This window comes from Rhinolophus sinicus, linkage group LG05 (genome assembly GCF_036562045.2).
Source record: "Rhinolophus sinicus isolate RSC01 linkage group LG05, ASM3656204v1, whole genome shotgun sequence".
Lineage (NCBI taxonomy): Eukaryota > Metazoa > Chordata > Mammalia > Chiroptera > Rhinolophidae > Rhinolophus > Rhinolophus sinicus.
In genome coordinates this window covers 31,971,952-31,994,904 of record NC_133755.1, presented here as the reverse complement: position 1 = coordinate 31,994,904, position 22,953 = coordinate 31,971,952, and the positions used below count along the sequence as shown (strand labels likewise).

General features: G+C 46.2%; 1 long non-coding RNA gene across 1 annotated transcript in view; it reads left to right on the top strand.

Annotated features, from left to right (window-relative positions):
- The first annotated feature begins 8,682 nt into the window (after positions 1 to 8,682).
- Positions 8,683 to 22,953, top strand: part of LOC141571539 (uncharacterized) — a 97,344-nt gene continuing 83,073 nt past the window's right edge. Inside the window, exons 1-3 of the long non-coding RNA XR_012496340.1 lie at positions 8,683 to 8,945; positions 16,861 to 17,041; positions 20,095 to 20,187. This is a non-coding gene — a long non-coding RNA (uncharacterized LOC141571539). The remainder of the gene's footprint in view (positions 8,946 to 16,860; positions 17,042 to 20,094; positions 20,188 to 22,953) is intronic.

Sequence of the window (22,953 nt, the reverse complement as noted above, 5' to 3'; positions counted from 1 at the left end):
TGGAGGCAGTTCTCAAAGAAAAGGGAGTCTTCTTCAGCTAGACAGACTCCCCACAGGGTGTCTTCTATGTGGGCTCTTTTGAGTTGCAAATCATCATTCAATGCATTTTCTGAATGCCAACAATGAGCTAGGCCCTGTGCTAAGTGCTAGGCTGCAAAAAATACAATTTGGTCCTGTCCTTCTATTAGTCACAGATACATAAAAAGATAATCGTGGAAATGAGACAGTGTAGAAATGCCAGTCTAGTGCTATATACAAGGTACTGTGGGAATATAGTAACAGGAAGAGAGGGTCACAGAAGGCTTCTGGAGTGTTGGATATTGAGTTGTGGAAAGTACTCCAGGCAAAGGTGGTGGGAAGGAAGCATAAGCAAAGGCCCTGGGGTATGAAAAAGCAAGTTGTGTTAGAAGAACTACCGTGTTTCCCCGAAAATAAGACTTAGCTGGACCATCAGCTCTAATTAATTTTTGGAGCAAAAATTAATATAAGACCCAGTTTTATATTATATTTATTATATTATATTATATTATATTATATTATATTATATTATATTATATTATATTATATTATATTATATTATATTATATTATACTGGGTCTTAAATTTATATTAAAATAAGACCGGGTCTTATATTAATTTTTGCTCTGAAAGACACATTAGAGCTGATGGTCCGGCTAGGTCTTCTTTTCAGGGAAATACGGTATGTGCAGTTTGGTGTGATGAGTATGGGGGTGAGGGGGAAGTGACCATGGATGAGGCCTGAAAGACGGACAGAGCCTGATTGCATGGTGCTTCAGGCCCTGCTCAGGAGTTACATGAATTGGTGGGTGGGTGATGAAGGGTCATTGAAGGACTTTAAATAAGAGTGACACCATGAGAGCTAGACTTTCAAAAGATCATTTTAGTGTCACTGTATGTGGAAGCCACATTAGAGGGAGAGCGAGACTGGAGGCAGAAGCTCCATTGGTGGCGATTTATCCGCCCAAGGGAGAAATGATAAATAATCTACCCAGATCTTCTGTGAAGTAGGTCAAATTCATTGATACATAGGCTGGAAGAGATTAGGATCAGTGACCTACATCCTATCCACTCCCACCTCCTTTCCTCCCACCTGAATAAATCCTTGCACTTGTCTAGGACTTGAGGCTTTTCATCACAGTTTCACATCATCTTACAACTTTTTCTAATCAGAGTCCCCCACCCTCATAGTCTTCACCCTTTTCTCCTCGCCATCTCCCAGACCCAGCAAAGCAGTCCCTTCCCAGATGACCCAGCACCTCACCATCCCCCCTTTCTGAGCACTCAGACCCCACTTCCTGTAGCCCAGGAGTCTCTGAACCCCATTGGCCTACTCCCAGCTCAGGCTCTCTGAGCTGCCCTCAATCCATTATTAAGGCCCTGATATTAATTCATCTCCAAAACAATTGATAGGTAGGTTCTGTGAAAGATTTTGTGGGAAGTTGAGGAGAGCTTTCCATCGCGCTGGCGGGGCAAAATTTCCCTTAAGTCCCATTTAAACATCTCTCTGTTTTTCCAATTTTCTCTCTCCCAAAGCCAACAGATAACGTTTTCTTTCTCCCCAACCTTCTCCACAGCCCTCTCAACCCATGGTTCCAGTCTCCTCCCTCAAAATGTTCCCTCAGCAAAACAAAAATTGGTGGGCAACCAAGCCCCGCCCCCCCTCAGTTCCCGGTTGCAAGGGACGGCCCCTCCCAGTTAGGCCTTCTCCTCCTGGATAGCAGCTTTTCTACTCATCTCACTTTTTTAAAACCCCACTCCTTGTGGGCAGGAATATTGTTTATTCTTTGCATTCCCTACTGCCTTGTTTTTTCAGTGCCGATGTTGGCTGTGCATGTAGTAGGTTCTGAACAGACATTTATGGTTGCTACATTCTTCGTTCCCGGCCTGACTCCGGTTTCTGGATGGAGACCTCCAGAGTCTGTCTCCTCTTCAGCCCATAGATTGTGCCATGGAAAATGGCAAGGATGTGAGATGGAGGAAGGGAAGATGGGGCCGCACTGTCATCCAGAGATGGTGCTTGACAAGAAAATCCTTCTCTACTGCTCCTGGGGAGAAAGCTGTGGATGTGTGGAGCCTGAATTTAAGCAGGATTGTGCCCTTTACTCACCTCAGTCAGGGCTTGGTTACTTTCTGGACAAACCTAGGGCTTTATTGCCTTTCTTCCCTCCTTGGGAAACTAAAGGGGGAGAGGGGGTGTTTTGGACCTGGGTGCAAAGCTAGGGTCTGTGGACAGGCTGGGTCCTCCTTAGGGGCCTCAGCTATGGGAGAGGTGACCCCGAGCTTTTATGTTTCTGTAGCCCCCAATGCTAGCCTTGCCCTGTGGGGCAGACTGCTTGTCACCATTCTGACAGCTGCACTCCTGTAGGGGTCTTTGCTTTAGAAATGCTTGCACTGGTACTTTCTGTTCGTTGACTGGTAAAATCGTACAGGCATTCTTTATTAGCCTTAACTGTCCTACCCTCAAGAAGGCGTGTTGCTCCTTTAAGCTCCTCAATCCCTGAGAACCAAAAAGAGCAAACTGTTACAACCACAGGCAGGCACAACCCTTCCCCACCGCTTTCCTCATTGACACTTCTTCCTGAGGTGCAAGGGAAGCTGTTTGCTGCTGATGCCGACAGAGGCTGTACTTAGGGCGAGGCTGCTTTTGTAGGCTCACTCCCTGCTGGCGGAGGAATGAGAGATCTGAACACTCACGCACAGCCAGGCCCCGCCCCTGGCTGAGGCCTCCACCCCAGGAATCCTGTTGGCAGGGGAACTCAGAGCACAGTGTCAAGGTAGTTCTGATTTTAAGCTGCCTGGACAGCCAGAAATGGAGGGGATACTTTGAACCTGTGCTAGAACCTCAGAGCAAGCAAGGAATGCAAACCAGCAGAACAGAAAATGCTGAGGGCCTCCTCTCTGTCCCTGGGGTCCCAGGACCCCCGGAAGAGGGTCAGATCCAGAGCTGGATCAATCATAACCCCCACGCCTCTGGGGAGCAAACGCAGCCCCAAGCTGAGCTTTCCTGAGAAATTGCTCTAGTTTTTGTCCCTCCCTGTGCTTTCCTCAGTTCCCATCCCTACCGCCTTCCAATTCATCACCTCATCCTGAAATCATGCCTGTTACTGACAGCACTGGGAAATGACTGAGTCTTTCCTCCCTCCTCCATCTTCCTAGACTCTTCTACCTTGTTCTCTCACAGCACCCTAAGCTTGCCAGCACAATCTCACAGTTCACCCCGTGGCCTTTCCCTGCAGGCCAGCAGCCCTTTCCCTGGGAGGCAGGCTACTCCACTTCTCTCTGCAGACACAGCAAAAGGGACCCCTGCTCCCAGAGACAGTCCGGAGACCCTTGCCCCAGTCACCACACCCTCCCACACACTCTGGGATTGATGGAATTGAGTGTGTTCTTTTTTTTAATTATTATTATTGGGAGATGAGCTCATAGAGGGTGATGTTTGACTCATCCTGGTGGCTTCAAACCTGAGTGGATTCACATCCTGGAGGTTCCAGAAGGTTTAGAACTTAAAAGAATCTTGAGAGCCAAATGTTCATTAGAATCTGAAGCTCAAAGGAAGCAAGAAAGCAGTCCAGGTTCATAACCGGCTAGTGAGACTCCTGGGACTGCAAAGAAAAAGCCTGAAAAGACTGGGTTGTTGTCATTCATTTTATGAAAAACTTCCTATATAGAAGCTTCAGAACTTTGGTTCCCAGCAGGACAAATACCCGGGGGGGGGGGGGGGGGGCAAAAAATGTATACACATGCCTTGTATTCATCTTTTGTTATCAGTATATATTGAGAATTATAATTTTAATACAGTTTTTCCCTTTCTTAAAATGTGTATGCATTTTTTTGGCATCCTCTGTATGTTAGCAAATGCATGGCCACAGACGAGAATCCTTCTTTTCTCTTTTCTTGGGTGTTCTAGCCTCAGGGCTCAATCACAATGAAGGCCCACAGAGAAGGGGTACCAGTGAATGAGTGCATGAAGGATGTGATTTGAGGGGACCCAGGGAAAGACTGGGGCCCTGTGGGAAGTCAGGGCACTAGGGGCATGTTGGGGAGCAGAGTGGTTAGGAAGGTGGGGCCATCACATAGCAACTAACCCAGAGTTAGCACAGAGCAGGTGCTAATGAAGCTCTGTGAAAGAAAGGAGGGAAGGAAGAGAGGGAGGGAGAAGAGGAGAGGAAAACGTGGAAGCAAGATGTGCAGGGGCTCATTTGGAAGAAGGTGAACAATAGGGAGTGTTTGAACTCTTTCCTCATTTGGAATTTGAGCCCTGGGTTTTCACGCAGTTAAATTCAAATCAGCAGACCTCTTATTCATTCATTCATTCCACAAATATTCATTGAGTGGTTATCAAATGTCAGGCTTTGCCAGGCTCTGCAGCTCTTGTAGTGAACAGGACAGTTAAGGCCCCAGCTTTCACAAAAAAATATTCTAATGTGGATGGGGTGGGTGGGTGGGAGGAGTCAGGACTGGGAAATGGACACCAAACAAGTAGACAACTGGTGATTTGGGGTTGATCTCAGTGCTACAGCGATGTCAGGGGCTATGGGCAGTGAGGCCTTCCCTGACCACTGCTCAAGTGGGGCCCATGCATCTAAAGCTTGAGAAGGAGCTGGCCATGCAGACAGCAGAGGGGGAGGGTGGGTGGGCAGAAGGGAAGGGCATTTTTAGCAGAAGGAACCACAAATGTAAGGCACCAAGCCAGAAAAAATTCTTCTGGTTTGAGAAGCAGTGAGGAAGGCCAGTGGAGCTTCACTAAGCCAGTGAAGGGGAAAGGAAAGGGTCAGGGACAGATCATAAAAAGGTCTTGTGGGTGGCACTAAAAAATTTTAGATTTATTCCAAGTACACTGGGAAGCCATTGAGGGCTTGCAAGCATGGAAAGGGCATGACCTCATTTTACTGTGTAAAATATATAAGGTTGGTGCAAAAGTAATTGCGGTTTAAAAGGTTAAAAATAATTGCAAAAACCGCAATCACTTTGCACCAACCTCATGGCATGTTCTCTGTTTGGTTCCCGATATATAGCACTTGCCGCTTTCCCTTCTTTGCTTACAAACCACACCAACCCCACAGAAACAGGAAAGCAAATCAGCCAGTTCAAACCAATGGCAGGTCTCTTTATGGGCAACATTGTTTTTTTTTTGTTTGTTTGTTTGTTTGTTTTCTGAAAAGCCCCCTGTAAATAACATTCGGGGCCAATGACATCCCCTTTCCTTACAGAAAGTACCATCAACTTTATTTCGTCTTCAGTAGCAGGAACTGCTAACATTCAGATATTCCATGGTTTCTACTCCGAGGTGGGAACAAACACTTAAATGCACTATTTACAGAAATCACCTTGTTAGGCCATTTTCAGGCGGGGAACAGGAACCTTTTTATCTTAAAAGCCATCTTGTCTTGCTTTGTATCTTGTACCTGTCAGCTTGTGTTTGCCTTAGGCCTGCAGAAGCCGCCTGGAATGTAGAAACCATCTTATTCTGTCTTGCTTTGTACTTTGTTTGTTTCCTAGGGGCTTGTGATCTGCAGGCCTGGGCCGGCCTGGACGGTCAGGTCAGGTTGGAGGCCTGGGAGCCAGGGTGAGAGGGCTTGGTCGTTCCCGATATCCTTTGTTGATAGAGACAATGCAAGGAAAACCCCCTGAAGCATTGAAGGGGGGAAACCCCCCCCTCCTATAAAACTCCATACCCCTTTTTGCTTGGGAAGGTTATGGTCTTTTCTAGCCTGACCTCCCACAGCTCAAACATGACAAATAAATTCTAATGGGCCAGTTTTGGTCTCCGGTGACTCATTCCTCCTAACAGAGCCGATCCAGTCACTCACACCTCCGTTTCTCCTCATTCAGGGCCTACCCTGACATCAGGATTGCTAAACCTAGGCTTAGCTCCCCCTCATAACTCTTTGTGACACTACCACATCCACAGAAACTTTTGGTTTCTCGTAGCCCTTTATACTAGCAGGCTTCTCTTTCTGGGTCACTCAAGTCCTACCTCTTCCAGACTCCTCTGGCCTTCTGGAACCTTGCCCCACCTGGCTCTGGAATCCCTGGACTTGGACACACCCTTGGACTCTCAGCCCATTGGTTTGTTTCCTGTGCTTTGGAGTTTGGGTTTGTCTCCCTGGAGAGGGAGTTGCCTCCTTGCTGGTTACTTCCCAGATTTTTTCCACCTTTAACTATGGGGTCTCTTGACCCCCAAGAGGGGTGGGATTGGAGATAGGGTACTGGCTCTAGCCCCATGAGAACAGAAAAATCTGGTAAGCAGGGATGGCACTGGGTTTATCTTGAATTAATTAATGAGTCTGACTCTGTGAAGTCTGGTGGCCTGGCCTTTGACTGATTCCCTGGGGTTTTGGTTTGGATTCACTTCTACTCTCTTTGGCAGGTCACACTCTATCTGTTAAGTGAGGGGCAGGGCCTGATGATGAAGTTCCCTGGGGCTTCTCAGACCCCCAGCCCCCTATTGCTGGGTTCACACACTGCGGCTGACCTTTGACCTCTTCTGATCTCTCTTTCCAGGCTTGCATCTCCCGTGTCCACCTGGTTTGCAACTGGCCTTTGACTTGTGCTGGCCTATGGGGTTCCTGCTCCTCTAATGGGGGCTGTGAGCAAGGCTGTACCCTAAAGGGAGAGGGGGAGATTAAACTGCAAATGACTGACCTCTCTCTCCATCAAAGGGCAAGATGTTTCCTGAAAGCCTGTTTTGGGGACAAGGCAGGCTGTGTGTGTGGGTATGGGTGTGGGTGGAAGGGTTTGGAGGGTGGCTGGAGACAGCCTTAGGCGTGCCCTCTCTGAAGACAAAGAGCATAAATAGGGTATGCTGCCTGCTTCCAGGCTCTCACCCATTGGAGAGAATCAACACTTGGATTTCAGAGATTGAGGTCTTAATAACAGTAGCTCGTATTTTCTAGGCAGAGCCATGCAGCCTTTTACATAAAGGAATGGTTGTGGTTTATAGGCCAGAGGCCTGGAGTGGGAGACTTCAGGCCTAAATTCTAATCCCAGGGTATATTAGCTAGTTTACTCCAAGTAACTCATTCACCTCCTTATGCCTTAACTTTCTTATAGGTAAAATGGGAGAATAAAAGCCTATTTTCATTGGGGTGATTTGGCAATGAAATGAGCAAAACAGAAAGGCAAAAGAGATTCCCATGGAACACCATGCTAATTTTGATAACTGAATCTTAACTCAATGAAAATATTTGTATTATTATGCAAGAAATAGGAAAACATTATAAAAGCTCAAAAACTTTTTAAAATCACATATAATTTTACCGTCTTAATACAGCTACTGTTTTCTTTCAGATTTCACAGCGAAAGCCTCAAATAATTGTTCATTATATGCTTCCCATTTTATACCATGATTTTTCACATAATGGTATCACTTGGTCTTTGTTACTCTCCTTTTCAATGCCTGCAAATTATTGCACCTGATATGTTTTATAATTTATTTAATTATTCACACAGTAATTGACATTTGAGCTACTTTCAAGTTTTCATTATAATAAGTAATGCTGTAATTGACACATGGCTTTTTCGTGGAATCAGTCTGTATATAACATTTTGTCTACTTGTTAAATTAATAGACACACATTGTAGAAAAATTTAAATATCCAGAATAGCATAAAGAAAATTTAAATCATTGGTAATTGTGAAAATGTGGTGTCTGTTCTTCCATTCTTTTTCTAGGTATATATTGTGTGTAGGGACACACAAGTGCATACACGTTTGTGGCCTGATGCTGTGTATGAGCAGTGCTGCATCCTGAGTTTTTTTCACCAGTTACTATTGTGGCACACAGTTGAACGCATGGGAGTTAAGAGTCTGGATTCTGAATTCAAATCCTGCCTCCGCCACTTATTCAGTGAAACCCTTTGAATGAACTCTAAGCCTCAGCTTTCATACTTTACTAGCTAGTCAACTTTAGGCAAGTTTCTTCTCCAGGTTGCAGTTTTAGAAGGATAACAATAGTTATCTGTCTCCTAAGTTTGTAAGACTCAGTCCATATAAAGCATTTAGCAAAACATCTGGCACATAGTGAGTTCTCAACATGAGTGCTCCCTATGGAGCACTCCCTATGGTCCCTATGGACCATACTCCCTATGGTCATTTTTTCATTTCATGGAAAATTCTTGGAAATCACCATTTATGAGTGCCCAATATTGTATTGTTCTTTTATACCCCAATCTAGTCAATTTCATATATATATATATATATTAGCTTCAATAACAATGCAGTGAAGTTTGTGTACCTAAATCCTTGCCCCAGGTTGGATTATTCCCATAGGCAAGCATCCTACTAGAACTGGAATTAATGGGTTAAAGAGTATGACGATTTTCAAAAGACTCTTTAATACATATGCCAAATTACTTTGGCAGAAAAGATTTTAGAGAACAGGAGCTTAAGCGTGGTTTTCAAACTCTAGGAGCAAGAATCTTGGACTTTTTTCCTCTCTTCTCTCCTTTCTTTACTAGCCCTTAAGTTGTAGCATTTGGATCCAAACCCTTCAGTGTCTTAGACTTTTGAGACGGTCCCTTGGCTTGAAAGGGGCCAGCGCTCCAGAGAGGGAGGAGGGAGATAACTGGTTTGAATGTCACACACCTCAACTGTCTTAGTAATTGCACCACAGTTGACAGATGCAGCAGCGGTCACGTGACCCGAACATGACCTCATAGCTCCCAGCTCCACCGGTTCCTCGCAGCCGACCCGGCGGCCGGAGGCAGGAAGGGGAGGGCGTTTTCGTCACTCCTAGTTAGGAAGTTACCTGTGCAGACCTGGAAATTTGGGAACTGTCTGTCCTTGGTTCCCTGGGCGAAGAAGAAGGGGGACACTAGAAAGCCCAGACTTCGGTGATCACTGGCCAGCGAGAAAATTTAACCGCACGATCAGCAAGTATTTGATGAACACAACTGGAAGCTGCAGGCTCGGCTCGGTGCCAGGCGCTGTTTAAATTTCCTCTCGCTTAATTCTTTTTATTCACATCTTACTGTTGAGGAAAGAGACTTGGAGACACAGACGAGAAAACTTAAGGCCTAGTTGAGGAGTGAGCCCAAAGCAACAGAAAACTGGAGGAAGCAGTGGGTGCCACACGCTTAAAACTGGTATTAGACTGCGGCCACGAGGCTGCGTGGCGTGGGGTGGAGGTGGGAGTGGGGGCACTGTCTGCCCACAAAGTTTCCGGAAGAAAGGAAGGCTTGAGGCAGCAGGGGAAAAACGCAGAACAGATCCCACACAGACCTGATGGGTCATCTATATTGGAGAGAATGGGATTTTGGAGGAATGCTTAAAACAAAACACAAAAGACTGGAGTAATGTATAGATAGGAGAAAGGGACCGCTTCTTGGCTCATTTCCCAGCACCCGTGATAGTCCTCCTCCCCCTTTAAGGGTGATGACAGGTCCCCCAAGATTTAGGGACTAGTCAAATCTGTTGATTTTGCGTTTGTTCTAGGCACACTCCCCTTGCAGGCAAGAGCCAGACTCCACGTGATCCTAGGGCTCTAAACATTTTCTTGCAAACTCCTTAAAGAATTTTGAAAATTAAAATGTTTTCATAGGATAGTTACATAGGGTGTGCTTTCATACATAGGGTGTATGCAAATATTGACATTTTAAAGTAAAACTGTTTCAGTTCTCTAAAAAATCTTTCTAAATGAAATACTATAGTGATTGGATATCCACCACCATCCTTTTAAAAAAATACGTGAAGTTCTTCCTTAAAAGAGGGAAAAATTTTCATCTTTCTTTTTTCTCCTTGGATTTATATTTCCATTTTACTTCCCCCATAGAATTTTATCCTAATATATTTTTATGATTGAATTTATTTTATGTATCATCCTATCATGCTGCTGTCCAACAAAGCTATGCATATAAAACAAATTTATTTTTTAAATTTCCTGTGACCATAGACTGTAAATATTAGAAATATTTTGTCTGGATTTGTACCATGATGTGTAGTACACAATTAATCAAAACAAATGCTATTGGACATTTTAATAGATACTAAGGAAGCATAAAAAAATAAAGCTTAATTGGAAATGCATCTCTTAATGAGATGAAGCTTTTCTCCCTCCACACTAATTAGTTCATATATCCATGGATGACTATTACTCATTGCTAGAAGGGGTCAGGGTTCAGTGTTCTATTTCTGGTATTTTTTTTTTTTTTTTTTTTAGATCCAAGAGCTGAGCTCAGAAACATTTTCACATACATAAGTACAAAGGAATGTAAAGAGTTTTGTTACCATAATGTCACTCAATTTCACAAACTCCTTTTGAATTATATGCCAAAGATCATATGGGTGGATCATTAAAAATTAGCTGACAACTAGAATAGATTTTCTTTCACTTTAAATGAAAGCAGAGAATTGGAAGCTAGTTGATCTGCCCAGTCTTAGTAATTCCTTTTCTCAACTTGGATACCAGAATTTTGACTGCCCCTTTGTTTCACCATATGTTTTCTTCCCTAAGACAATGTAATATTTGAGATGGGTGCCACAAGGACCGTTCTTTTGGGAAGTGGAAGAGATAGGAGAACCAGAAGCAACATTCATCCATGTGCTCAGAGATCATGCCTGTATTTTGTGGAAGTGGAGGGCTTGTCGTGTGAGGCTCTTAAAATGACCCACACCCAAATATGTACCCTTTGGAGAATCTTCATGTAACCCAAAGAGTGCCTGTACCTTAGTCTGTACTGTCCTTTGCTGGATTGATGAGAAAAGAGGGGAAGGTAATAGGGTGAGGGGTTCCTGCAGGTTCTGAAGGTCTATTTATAGTAGGAAAGATGCTCTGGGCAGATGTGTCCTCCCTGATGGGTGATCACCTCTCTGTAGCATCTTTCTGAGATAGCAGAAGCAACAGCAATCTGAACCCCAGATACTCTGGCTTCAGTTTGTCTTATGATCTAGACTCTTTTAGAGCCTTCATGCAGGGCCTCTGCAGGCCAGCATGGGGTTCTCACAGAGTAGTCAGAATGGAGAGGACATAGTGGGGCCAACAAGGGCCAGAGAAAACTAGAGTCCCGGTCAGCCCCTGACAGAGTGCTGGCTGCTTTACTGGCTAACCTCCATCCCATGAAGTACTCATGCATGGGGCCTTGGTTGGCCTCAGTGGCACCTTTGTATCATTAGAAAAAGGCCTCCTCTGGGTGGATGCAGACCCATGATCCCCTGGGTTGGGGCACACAAGACACCTTTGTGCTAAGGAAAAGGCTCCTCTTCCACTGCACTGAAGAAGCTGTGTGCTGAGGGGCATGGCTTGGCCAGGGCAGGGTGGGCTGCCTTTCACCTCCCACTTGTCCCCTCACCTGGGCACCTTCTGGCATTGCACAGCAGCATGATCATGTGGGTATGCTGCTTGTTCCAGCCTCTCTGCCTCTGGGTGCACTGTTTCCCGGAGCTGAAGTGTTGACCTTCTAGCTATATTAGCCAAATTCTACCCATCCTTGGAGGTCCAGTTTAGATGTCACCTCTTCCTCCAAGAACCAGGCTGTTGCAGCCCACAGTCATCTTCCCTTCCGTGGGCTTCCTGCAGTGCTGTCAGTGTATAGACATTAATTACGCTGGAAATTGTGGGGGGTTTACTATAGAGCAGTGGTTCTTAACCGGCAGCAAATTTGACCCCCGGGGACATATGGCAGTGTCTTGAGACATTTTTCGTTGTCACAACTGAGGCAGGGAGCCTTTTATTGACATCTAGTGGGTAGAGGCCAGAGATGCTGCTAAACATCCTACAATGCACAGGACAGGACCCTTTACCCCCAACACAGCAAAGAATTTTCTGGCCCAAAATGTCAATAGTACCAAGCAGAAACTCTGGATGAGATGATCTCTAGTCTTGAAAGGACTTCATGTCACACCCTAAATGGTATTGTGGGATTTTTTTCATATTGTATTTTAATGACTTCAGTGTCAGTGTTATTGCCTCCACCAGATGGTGACTTCTTTGAGGACAGAGACCACGTGTCTTGCATGTTTCTACTCCAAGGACACTAGCACAGGATCCCCCAGGGTTTTTGGCCTTCAGGAAGATGTAGAAGAAGGATGAACAATACTCTCTGGCCTGCCCCAGCCCGGCTCTCAGATGTTTCTCATGAGCTTCTCTTAAAATGTCTTGCCAATTGGACTCTATTACATTATATATTAACAAAGCAAAACAAAAAACAGGAGAACAAGACTGACATAGAATTTCTTATTGTGGCTTATATAACCACCCCAGTCTTCAGCCCACACCTCACTACATGCCTAAGCTGTGGGCTCAGCTGAGAAGACGTTGAGAGAAATCATTAAACTTCAAGGTTGTGGGCAGGCATGTGTCAGCTTTCTCTTTAGCCTGGAGCAAGGAATCTATGAACCGTGTTTCACAAATCCTTAAATGCAGCCTGGGAAAATCCCACACCAGCATTCACAAGAAAGAAAAGCTCTGATAGATTTCTCTCTTAAATCTGACCAGGAGGTCAGATCTTTGTATTTGTGGGGGTCCAGGGGACAAATGGAGATCCGCAAACCATGTGCTTGAATATCTTACAATTATAAAGCAAGCTAATAAATTGTTCAAAGTTCTAGCTTCCTATCTTGAAAAATGTATCTTCACCATGACCTGGAAGGTCAAGTTGAATTGAGAATTCTCATACTCCTCACATCACCATGATGGAACACAGTGGTTGTGGGAAGAGCTGGCCCCCCAGATCCTATAGTCATGGCACATGGCCTGTCCCCTTCCTCCTCTCCCCCCAGCTCTGCCTCACCCTTTCAGGGGTCTGATAAGGGTATTCCAGCTTACCGATCTAAGTTCTAATCACACCTCTTGTACATTCACTACCAATTCAGTCTGCCCTGGGGAAGATGGACATGGAGAAGAGGCCTAAGTGCTCTAAAAATGGGTTTGGGGCCTTTTGGACAAGGAATTCCTGTATACCTAGGGCATGGTTTAGGAAGAAGCTGTGAGTGTGGTGGCCACATCCACTTGGCTTCACAGACACCTTACCCGAGGGAGAGACAAGAGAAGAGCCAGAGTGGGGACCCCTTAGAGTGCCAGCCCAGCGTGAGGTTCTGCTTCTGTGGTCTAAAGACAGAACAGCCTCTCAGAGTAGCAGCGGCTGCGTGATATGCCCTGGGCCCCTGGAAGCCGACTCCCAACTCTTGCCCCACCACACATTGGCAGGAAACTCAAGAGCCTCTTTTTCTGGTAACAGCTTTATTGAGATATAATTCATATACTATACAATTCACCCACTTAAAATGTACAATCCAATGGCTTTTAGTATATTCAGAGTTGTGCAACTACCACTACAATCAACAAAAGAACATTTTATCACCCCCAGAAGAATCCCTGTACCCTTAGCTGTCAGCCCCCAATCCTCCTGCCCCTGTAGCCTTTGGCAACCACTAATCTACTCTCTGTCTCTCTAGATTTACCTCTTCTGGACATTTTATATAAGTGGAATCATATATTATCTTTTATGATTGGCTTCTTTCACTAATAATGTTTTCAAGATTTATTCATGTTGTAACATATATCATAGAACTTCATTCTTTTTTATTGCCAAATCCCACATTTTAGATCCCACCCATCAGTTGATGGGCATTTGGGTCGCTCCAGAACTTTCATGGTCTTTTCATGGACCCTTTTGCGAGTGCAGTGCTCTTTATATTGGCCACACATGGCATATGGTTGTCTGTGGTGTTTCCCACTGGGCATCGTCTTTCAGCTGGGGCCACGCTGCCATTTCCCTTGGTACCTTCATGGTGACAGAACAGGGCTGTTTTCCCTCAAAAAGTGGGGAAATGGCTTCCTTTCTTGATCAGAAGTACATGTGAGAACTCCACTTCCCCCCATGTCTCCAAAACTCCCTCATTTAGTTTTAATCCCACAGCTTTCTCCATAGGACAGGCTGGAAGCAGATGCCATGATACCTCCTCCATTAGCTGTCGCTGAGCTCAGGTTCCAACTCATATAATCCTCTTTCTTTAGCCAAATTGGAAAGCTCCATGATTTAGAACTTTTGGTTCCAAGTGACAAAAACCTATTCAAATCAAAGTTAATAGCAACAGAAAAGCTTAGGGATGTCATTTTAGGTGGATCCAGGGGCCCAAATTATGCCAACAAGAGCTCACTTTTTCTCTCCTCTCCTCCATCTCTCCTTTCTCCCTCCCTATCTGTGTCTTCTCATCTCTTCTTTCTTTTTAAACTTTTATTTATTTAAGTGTGTTTTTCCAGGACCCATCAGCTTCAAGTCAAATCGCTGTTTCAATCTAGTTGTGGAGGGCGCAGCTCACTGGTCCATGTGGGGATCGAACCGGCAGCCTTGTTATTAAGAGCACCGCGCTCTAACCAACTGAGCCAACAGGTCACCCTCTTTCTCACCTTTTCTTGGCTCTAATTTTCTGTCAGCTTTATTCTCAGGCAGGATTTCCCCAAGTGGAACAAGATAGCCACCAGCCGCTCTGGACATATTTTCTGTCAGCTTAGTACCCAGTGGAAAGAGAGTTTACTTTCCCAAGAGTTCCCGCAAAAGTCCTAGTTCTGAGACTCACTGGTCAGGCTTGGGTCATGTGTCTACACAAGAACTGAGTATTTTCTTCGGGAGATGGAATGCTCTAATGGTCAGGTCTGGGTCTAAGGCCCACTCTTGACTGTGAGTCAGCCGACGTGAACCTCATGGACAAACATTGAGGAACAAGGATTTCCCCAAAAGAGAATCAAGGGAAATGAATTCTGGGCACACAGAGCAGATGTCACCGGAACCGTCCTGTGGACTGGCCTGTCTGGAGTCTGCCCTACTAGTTTATCATACATGTTCAGTTTTGCCTGAACCTGAGTAGTGGACTTCCCTAGACTGAAGCTGAGATCCTGGCTACATGTGATCAATTAATTTCTAATGAGTTTCTAGAAATTGATATCCCAGATATTCGCCTTCCTAATGAGGGGCTGTCATTGAACATGGACAAAGCTATAGTTTGAGAAACTTTGCCCTAATGGTGGAATTATAGGCTTTATGGAAGTGCAGTGGAGAAACTATTTTTGAATTCAAGAGGCCTTTTGAGACCCAGAGGATCAGTAAGTAGGTACCCGTCCAGGCCACCCTTGTTTAGGATCTAAATGTCCGTGATGTAATTTCGCAGTAATTTATGCCAGGGATGAGCTGAGTCCGGTGGGGGGGTATCAGAGGAACCAGGTTGTCACAGACAAGGTTCCTGGATGGAGAGGAGACGGCTGCTTACAGACAGCAGCACAACATAGCTCTTCTCTGAGCTTCACCCCTCACTCTCTCTCCCTTTTCCTTATTCTTTTGTCACCATGGCAACTAATGATGCTGCATCCTCCTCTTCCCTTCTCTGGCCCGCTTTGGTCCCTGGCCCCCACCTCTCTGTCTGACCAGCCTCACAGAGCTGCTGCCATCCTCTCACTACATCACTCAGCCTGGGCATCCAGCTCTGCCTTTCATCCCAACACACTCTCTCTCCTCATTTCCCTGTTTCCAGGGCCCTTCTTTAATCCTGATCCAGGCTTGAGCCGAATTCCCATCTTTCTTCAAGACGTTGTACGAAAATTAGATTTTTGCCCCTCTAACCTGATTTGAAATGCATTAAGAGGTCTGTCTCTTAAAACACATCAAGGTGAGGCAATTTGTGAAGAGAAGTGTCCCTTATTGCTTCTTCTGTGCTTAAACCCTGTGCTAGAGTGAATCACATTCTATTTTTGTACTAGGAGTGTTTCTGTTTAAAGAAATCCTCCAGCAGGTCTCTCGTGTGAAACAGACTCTATTGTAAGGGAAATCACATCTTAAGTTCAGAGACTGTGAGCCGGTGGGCCCACAGACTTTTGTTAGATCCCTAAAGTGGCTAACAAACTTGAATCAATAGCTCGACATCAGCAGGTATCACGTACGAAAATTCGATTTCCGGCTGCCCTTGAACAACGGTACATGAGGTCTGCTTCCTCACATGGTCAAAATGGGCAGGAGGGAGGTGCGTAGGGGCTGATGTTTTTACACTGGCTCTTCCTTTCCTGTAAGCTGCACCTGGCCAGTGTCCCTCTTTTACCTGCCCTACCTGAGTCCTACCGGCAACCCAGTTTCTGACCCCTGCTGTAGGTGACCTGTGTTGAGAATCAGGATTGTCTTGCAGCCTGTGGCTTGCTTAGGGCAGTCAGCTGAAGTTCCTTTGAAGTTAGCTTGATATGTGAGAGCAGGGGAGCTTTCTACCACTTTGTTCTGCTTCCAGGGTCTTCCAAAGCACATCATTTTGTAGTAACTCACTGGGGTAGCTCTGATACCAGGGTGGTCCTTGTGTATGTGAGAATACAGAAATGGCCCAGAATTGAAAGTCAGAGAGAGTGAGGTACAAGGTTTCTCTCTGGGCTTCACCACCTTCCCCTACTTTCATACACCTGCCATAGTATCCTGTCTTCAGAGAGAGGGCTATGCATAGCTGATTCAAGAGGGAAGACCCCCAGGCCAGCTACAGACGCACTCGCCTGACTAGAGGGACAAAGTAGAGGATGTTGGGAGGGGTTCAGATGAAGCTATCCAGGGCTTTGAGTATGGATCTCTCAAGAAAATGGCAGGCACGTGGAACGGTTGGGCCAGTGAGTGAGGACCTATATCCTTCTCCCCTCTGAAAGACATTTCCCCCCCACAGCCTTTGCTGGGAGGGTAGAATAAAAGGGTAGGTTTTTAAGTCAAACACCTTTGAATCTGCTACCACTAGGTGTACCCGTGGAGAGAGACACATGGGGCCTCATGAGACCATTTGAAACACAGTAGCACTACTCTTTACGTCATTAAAGCAGCTCTGAATCTTCATCCACAAACCCAAATAGATATGACATGTATGTCTTTGTTTTCTTTAAATCAGCTTTCAGCTCCTTGCCACACTTGGTCTCCGTCACCTTCTGGCTGAGGAAGCTCCGGCCACTCTTGAACCTCTGAGTCTGCTTTCTCAGCTGCGAAGTGAAGACAGTAAGAGTGTTGCCTCAGGAGGTGGCTGTGGGAGGCAGTGAGATGACATAAAGTGCACTGGACGGGCAGAATATACAGTAAGTATTGGGTGCTCCCTGTCCCCTCCCCAGGAAGCTTTCATAGACTACTTCAGTACGTAGAGACTTTCTCAGGTTGCCGATTGCATCCTTTGGTTCATTGAATTGTTCATTCATTTATTTCTCAAGCATTGATTCAGCCCCCATCACTTGGGTGGTCCCTGCAGCCACGCTATTAGCTGCTTCGGCATCTCCTGGCTGAAGCCAGAGCTGGGTGCTGGGACAAGAGCGGCTCCATAGTAGTAGGGAGCATTGGCACTAACCCTTCCCGGGGCGGAGGGGACCTCTGGAGACCCCTTCCCCCAACCTCGTCAGCCAAGAGTTGCCTTGCTCAGCACTTTCTGCCTGGCTTCCTGGTGGCTTTGTTCCAAGGCCTGCTTTCTGCCCTGGGACCTTACAAAGGCCCCTTTCATGAAAAGTTGGAGGCAAAGGGACTGTGTCATTTGATACAAATGAGGCTCATGGGGGTAAAAGTTGAGCTTTATTCTCCTAATTTTGGATTTTCTAGCCCAGAGCAAAATGATCAGCTGACGGGGGGGGGGGGGGGGGGGGGCCGAGGGGTGGAAGCCAAGAGGGAGGGGAGTCACGGAGGGAGGGGAACCACAGAGGCCTGGGGAGCTGAGGCTTCTGCTAGCCCAGTGGTTAGGAGCTGCAAGCCTGGGGCGTGACCTCCATGTAGAGAGGTGCCTCCTGCTCCCCCAGACGCTACTTCCAGAGCTGGCAGGTGAACCAGGAGCGCACTTTTCCCAGAAGTGGGACTTTCCTCCCCTTAGACTACAAGACTCAGCTTCCTGGGCCTGCTCCTGTGGTCCCCCTGCTCCCCTCCCTCCTGCTAATGGGGTGGCCAAGGACATAGTGCCTCAGGGTGGGATTTGAGAGACACAACAAAGGTCCCCTACCCCAGTCTCCTTCATGCACCTCTAGGGCTGGCCTCTTGGGCATACCACCAGGGCAGCGGCACTGGGCCCTGAGCTCAGGGAGACCCATATGTTCAGAGGGACCCTTGTGCTGGGTGGGGGTTGCCACACTTGGTTTTAGGCTCCACTGTTACCGTCTTGAAATTCTTAATACTTTTTGAACAAGGCACCCTACATTGTCCTTTTTGCACTGGGCCCCACAAATCCTGGAGCCGGTGCTCTCTGCTTCTTCCAATTCTTGAAATCAGATGGGCTATCCCTACACCTTCCCTGCTCACCTCTTACTAACACCTGTCATTTGTATAGATCCACATTTACCAGGAGCTTGTAGCCCCCTTATCGTATTCACTTGTCACCACCTGTCACCTACTCATGGCTGAGGAGAAGGTAGTTAGTGGGGATTTGTCCCATGGTTCCAGGCCCTTTGATCTCCTTGAGGAAAAAGTGCCTACCTCCTGACACATCTATAAGCCCCTCTTACTTAAGTGTAGAAAATTTGAAAGTCCAAAGCTGATTCTCTACTTTACTCTTAAGAGCCAACCAAGTCCTCCAAGGGCGCTTAATAAATACTGACTAATGAACCTGCAGCTGCTGCTCCTTTGTCTAATTAAGTCTAATTAAGTCACAGACTTTAAATTATGCAACAAGGGTTGGCCAAAACCGCTTAAAAATGTGGGAGCCCTAGCTTTTCTGCTCTGCCCTGTGGAAAAATCCCATCTTTTAATCATGCTTAACCTTCTTGAAGGAACAGTGGCAGCCTTTAAATAATGAATGAATGTATATTAACAAGATTTTCTCAAAGCTACACACATCAGAGCCAGATCAAAAAAGGCACGGAGGCAGAGACAGGCCTGGGGGGATTCCTGAAGTTTCTGGTGAATCCCAGAGTCCTGGGAGCTATTATTTGTTTTCTCAGAAGGCGGGAAGCAAGGACTGCAAAAGAGCACAGGGGGCAGAGGAGGGATGGACCAGCACCCTGGGCTGCACCCAAAGCTGACAGAGGCTCCCACAGCACTTCCTGCACCCCGTTTCCCAGACTCTCCAGGCCAAGAGATGTGTCTTCACAACAAAGCATAGGTTGAACTGAGTCACCTCACCTAGAGCAGTGAGCTTCTTAGACTTTCTAAGGTGCCCCAGGAAATGTGGATGCAGCTGGTCTTTTCAGATCACATGTTGAGCAGCAAGGATTTAGGTTTTGTCATGTTGGTTGCCCATGACAACCCCCCACCCCCCACACCATTGTAGATCAATTAAATCAGATCCTAGGCTTTGATCCTTTAATTTTTTTTTTTTTATACTGAGTTAGAGTCTAGATAACTTATGGGTCACCCAAATGAAGCCTAGAAAGTTTAACCGCCTTGCTTGCAGTTGGCCATCTGTTAACCTGGGATGAGAATCAGGCATGGCAGGGAACCAAGCCTGCTGGGAACCGAGGCTGCTCCCTCTTCCCTCTCGCAGATTTCAGCAGTGTCCAGGCCTCTCGTCTTGTCCTTTAGCTTGGGGTTGCAACCTATGTGATTCCACGTGGGGAGAAGGAAAGATATTTCCATCTTTCTCTCCCTAAGCCTGCCCAAAGCGTTGCCAGTACTGTTTGTTTGGGTGAAAGCTGAGTGTAATGTTGTAGGATCTGTTATGCACTCATTCTATAGCAGCTTGACGTGAGTGGGCTCACAGGAGAGGTGTCAGGGGCGCTGGGCTCTGTTTTGCGGGATCTGGGACTCAGTAGGGGTGGGGACTCTAGGGGCAAACTTGCCTCTTCTTGCAGCTTTACTGAGGGCACCCAGCACAGAGAGACCCCAGGCAAGGCATCTGCCCTAGTTGTGTAAGGTCATGAGGCCTCAGGCAGAGGGCAGGAGGATGAAGAAAGAGCTGTTCCAGTCCTACTTCCAGAGAAAATCATGACCTTTCTGCTGTGGTATGTGAATGAGACCTTAAGGCAGAAGTGGGCCAGACCCAGCTTGGCTGCAGCTTGCACCACCCAATTGTCTCAACCTCTACCATGACTGGGTCAGGGTTGGGGAAGGAAGTGGGAGCTGGACCTTAAAAAAGCAGTGGTAGACATAACCACTTATTCACTATCCATCCTGCCCTCCCCCTATACTATCAGAATCCTAATTTTGTTCAATTCTTCCACAGTGTCCCGGCAAAAAACTTACCACCTCAAATGCCTGTTGCTAGGAGCAGCCCCATGACCAGACTGGCCAATGAGAGGTAGGCAGAAGTCTCTAGGTAAGTCTTTCTAGAAAGCTTTTAAAGGGAGTCCCATTTTCATTTTTCTCTCTTCTGACTTGGAGTTGTGGACCTGATACATGATGCGGCAGCAACCATCTTGATCATGAGGCTGAAAGCCGTGGCATGAGGAGGATAAAAGCTGTGTGCTAAGGATGGTGGAGCAAAAAGAAGCCTGGGTCCCCTATGACTTCAGAGAGCGATTTCACCAGTCATGGACTGTCTTACCTGGGACTTATTAGTATGTGAGAAATATAGACCTCTATTTGGTTAAGCCACTTGTGGCTGGGTTTCTTTTATAGCTGAATGCAATTCTCACACACAGGACCTTAGAAAGAATGTTCCTGAGATGGAAATGGGCAGAAGGTCAAGGAAAAAACATGGTCGCCTGAGAGGAGGAGGAAAGGAGACTTTTCCCCCGCTGTGTGTGTGTGTGTGTGTGTGTGTGTTTGTGTGTGTCACTATCTCACTCTGCAATCTTCAGGGATTCCCTATTCCCAAGGGATTAAGTTGATATTCCTCAGACCAACATTCAGGACTATAAAATTTGGCCCCAAATTAATTTTCTGGGCCCGTTGCCCTTTGTACCATTCACTGGAGCCAGGATGAGCATTCTCTTTCTCTTGAATACATCTTATATACTCCACCTTGATCTCAGTTTGTATGAGTTCTCCCTCCTCCTTCCTGTCTCAGGCTTACCTGCTCTCATGGGATGCTCTTTTAAGAAGACTTTCTATCACCCTGGGCTCCAGGTGCCTTCTTCTTTGATTTCCTTCATCACCAAAATCTTCACTTTTTATGTGTCTTGGCCTCATCTCCCCAGCAAGGCCGTTGTGTCCTCCAGGGCAGGATCTTGGGAGCATGGTAGTGTAGAAGGATCATGTGCTTGGGATTCAGACTTGAGATCGAAGATGGTCTTGAGTATGTCACTTAACCTCTCTGAGCCTCAGTATCCTCGTCTGTGGAAGGGGGATAAAACGCATTTCTACCTGCCGGGCTTTTGGTGAAGACAGCCTCCACAAAGCACTGAAGGAAGTGCCTGGCGCACTGGAGGTGCTCAAGAAGTGTATGTTGACATGTTGCCTGCGTGGTAACCCCTCAGCTGTGCCTTTTTCCTATCCTTTGCCTCTCTTTCCACCTTTGTCTATTTCTGTTCTGATTTTCTGCTTTGCACTTGAATTGGGGGAGACCTGTACCAAGTTTGGGGAGTGACCCTGAATTGTTTTTGTTTTTGGAGAAGGCAGGTATTAGGCTCCTGGCTTCAGTCTTCAGTCACAGTAGGAGGTGTACAGGGGAGATTTCATGCCCATTGCTAAGGGAGTGAGATGAGGTGTTACCTGCTCAAGGGAGTTAACTAAGTCTTTCTCTGAAGATTGATTGGTAAGGAAAATGGATGTGTTAAAGCCCAGTTTTATCTGGCAACAGGTGACGAACTAAATGACCTTCTAGCACTTGTTAATGTTTTGCAAATTCCCAATTCTGTCTGTGATAAGGTAAACATCTGGACCTCAACTTTTTAAAAAAAAATTATTATTTATTTATTTGTTTTTTCGTGACCTTGGGATAGGAAATATTATTTTATTTATTTATTTATTTATTTATTTATTTATTTATTTATTTATAAGGAGGGCGCAGCTCATAGTGGCCCGTGTGGGGATCGAACTGGCAACCTTGGTGTTATTAGCACCACGCTCTAATCAACTGAGCTAATCGGCCACCCTGGGTCTTAACTTTTTTGATATCCTGATCGCTGCCTCCTTTTGCCTCAATTCCATCCCAGAAACCCAGATCAAATAAGATGGTTGTGAGAAGTGACCTATAGCAAAAAATCCTATCATTGAAGGTTTAATGAGAAGTGATGGCTTTCTTACTTCCCAATAAATCCCTGTCACATGGAGCTATAAATCGGGGTAGATGCATTGAATGGGGTAGAAAACAAGAAGTCACCGTAGACTTAGATGGCAGGCTAATGTGTACAGACGTTGAATCCTGGGGCAGTCTTCCTCTTTTCATGTGTTTTCACTTGAAGAACCCAACAAGACAGAAACTTACTCTTTTGTCCCTCTTAGGGCAGAGAAGGGGTTTATAAAGACCTGATTGATTGCACAGCTGTGTCCGGCATCCTTCAGTTTCCCCGCATTGTCCCCTCAAGTCTCCTATGCCTCAGCCAGGCTGCCAGCCATCATTCCTGGGCGAGATGGGTGGGGTCAGGGCAGCTATTAGCTAAGGGCTATGTGTGGTAGAGAAGGGGTCGTGGAGCTGGCAATGAGGGTGTTGAACCCCTTTTCCTTGTTACGTACACACCAGGCGGTTTCATTTTGTGCTTCCTGTGAGCCCTCTAGTGTTCAAAGACTGTTCGTTAAGGTATGGTTGACAGTTTATTTGGGGGTGGGGCTTGTACACCTCCGTTGGGGACAACTGTTTATTTGCTCTCTCTCTCTCTGATTTGAGGGTTGGGCTGTGTGGCCTGTTTTTTTTCCTCGTCCTACTTTTCCACTACAGCAGCATTGCTGACTTGCTGGGGGCCCAATCGGGCGTTCAATTCTTCCTTCCCAATGCCCCTAGGAGGACACCTCAATTTTGCCACCCCGCCTTACCCGGCATGCACTGCTCAGTGGTATGGATACCCTTTGCCATCAGATTCTGATAGGCCTGTCCTGGGCTCCCTGGAGCTTCAGTGTCTTTTTTTTTCTTTTCTAACTGTATGTGGCCCAAGGGTAGGCTCCAAGCCTGCAGGATAGACTGTGTACAGTCCTGCTCAGGCCT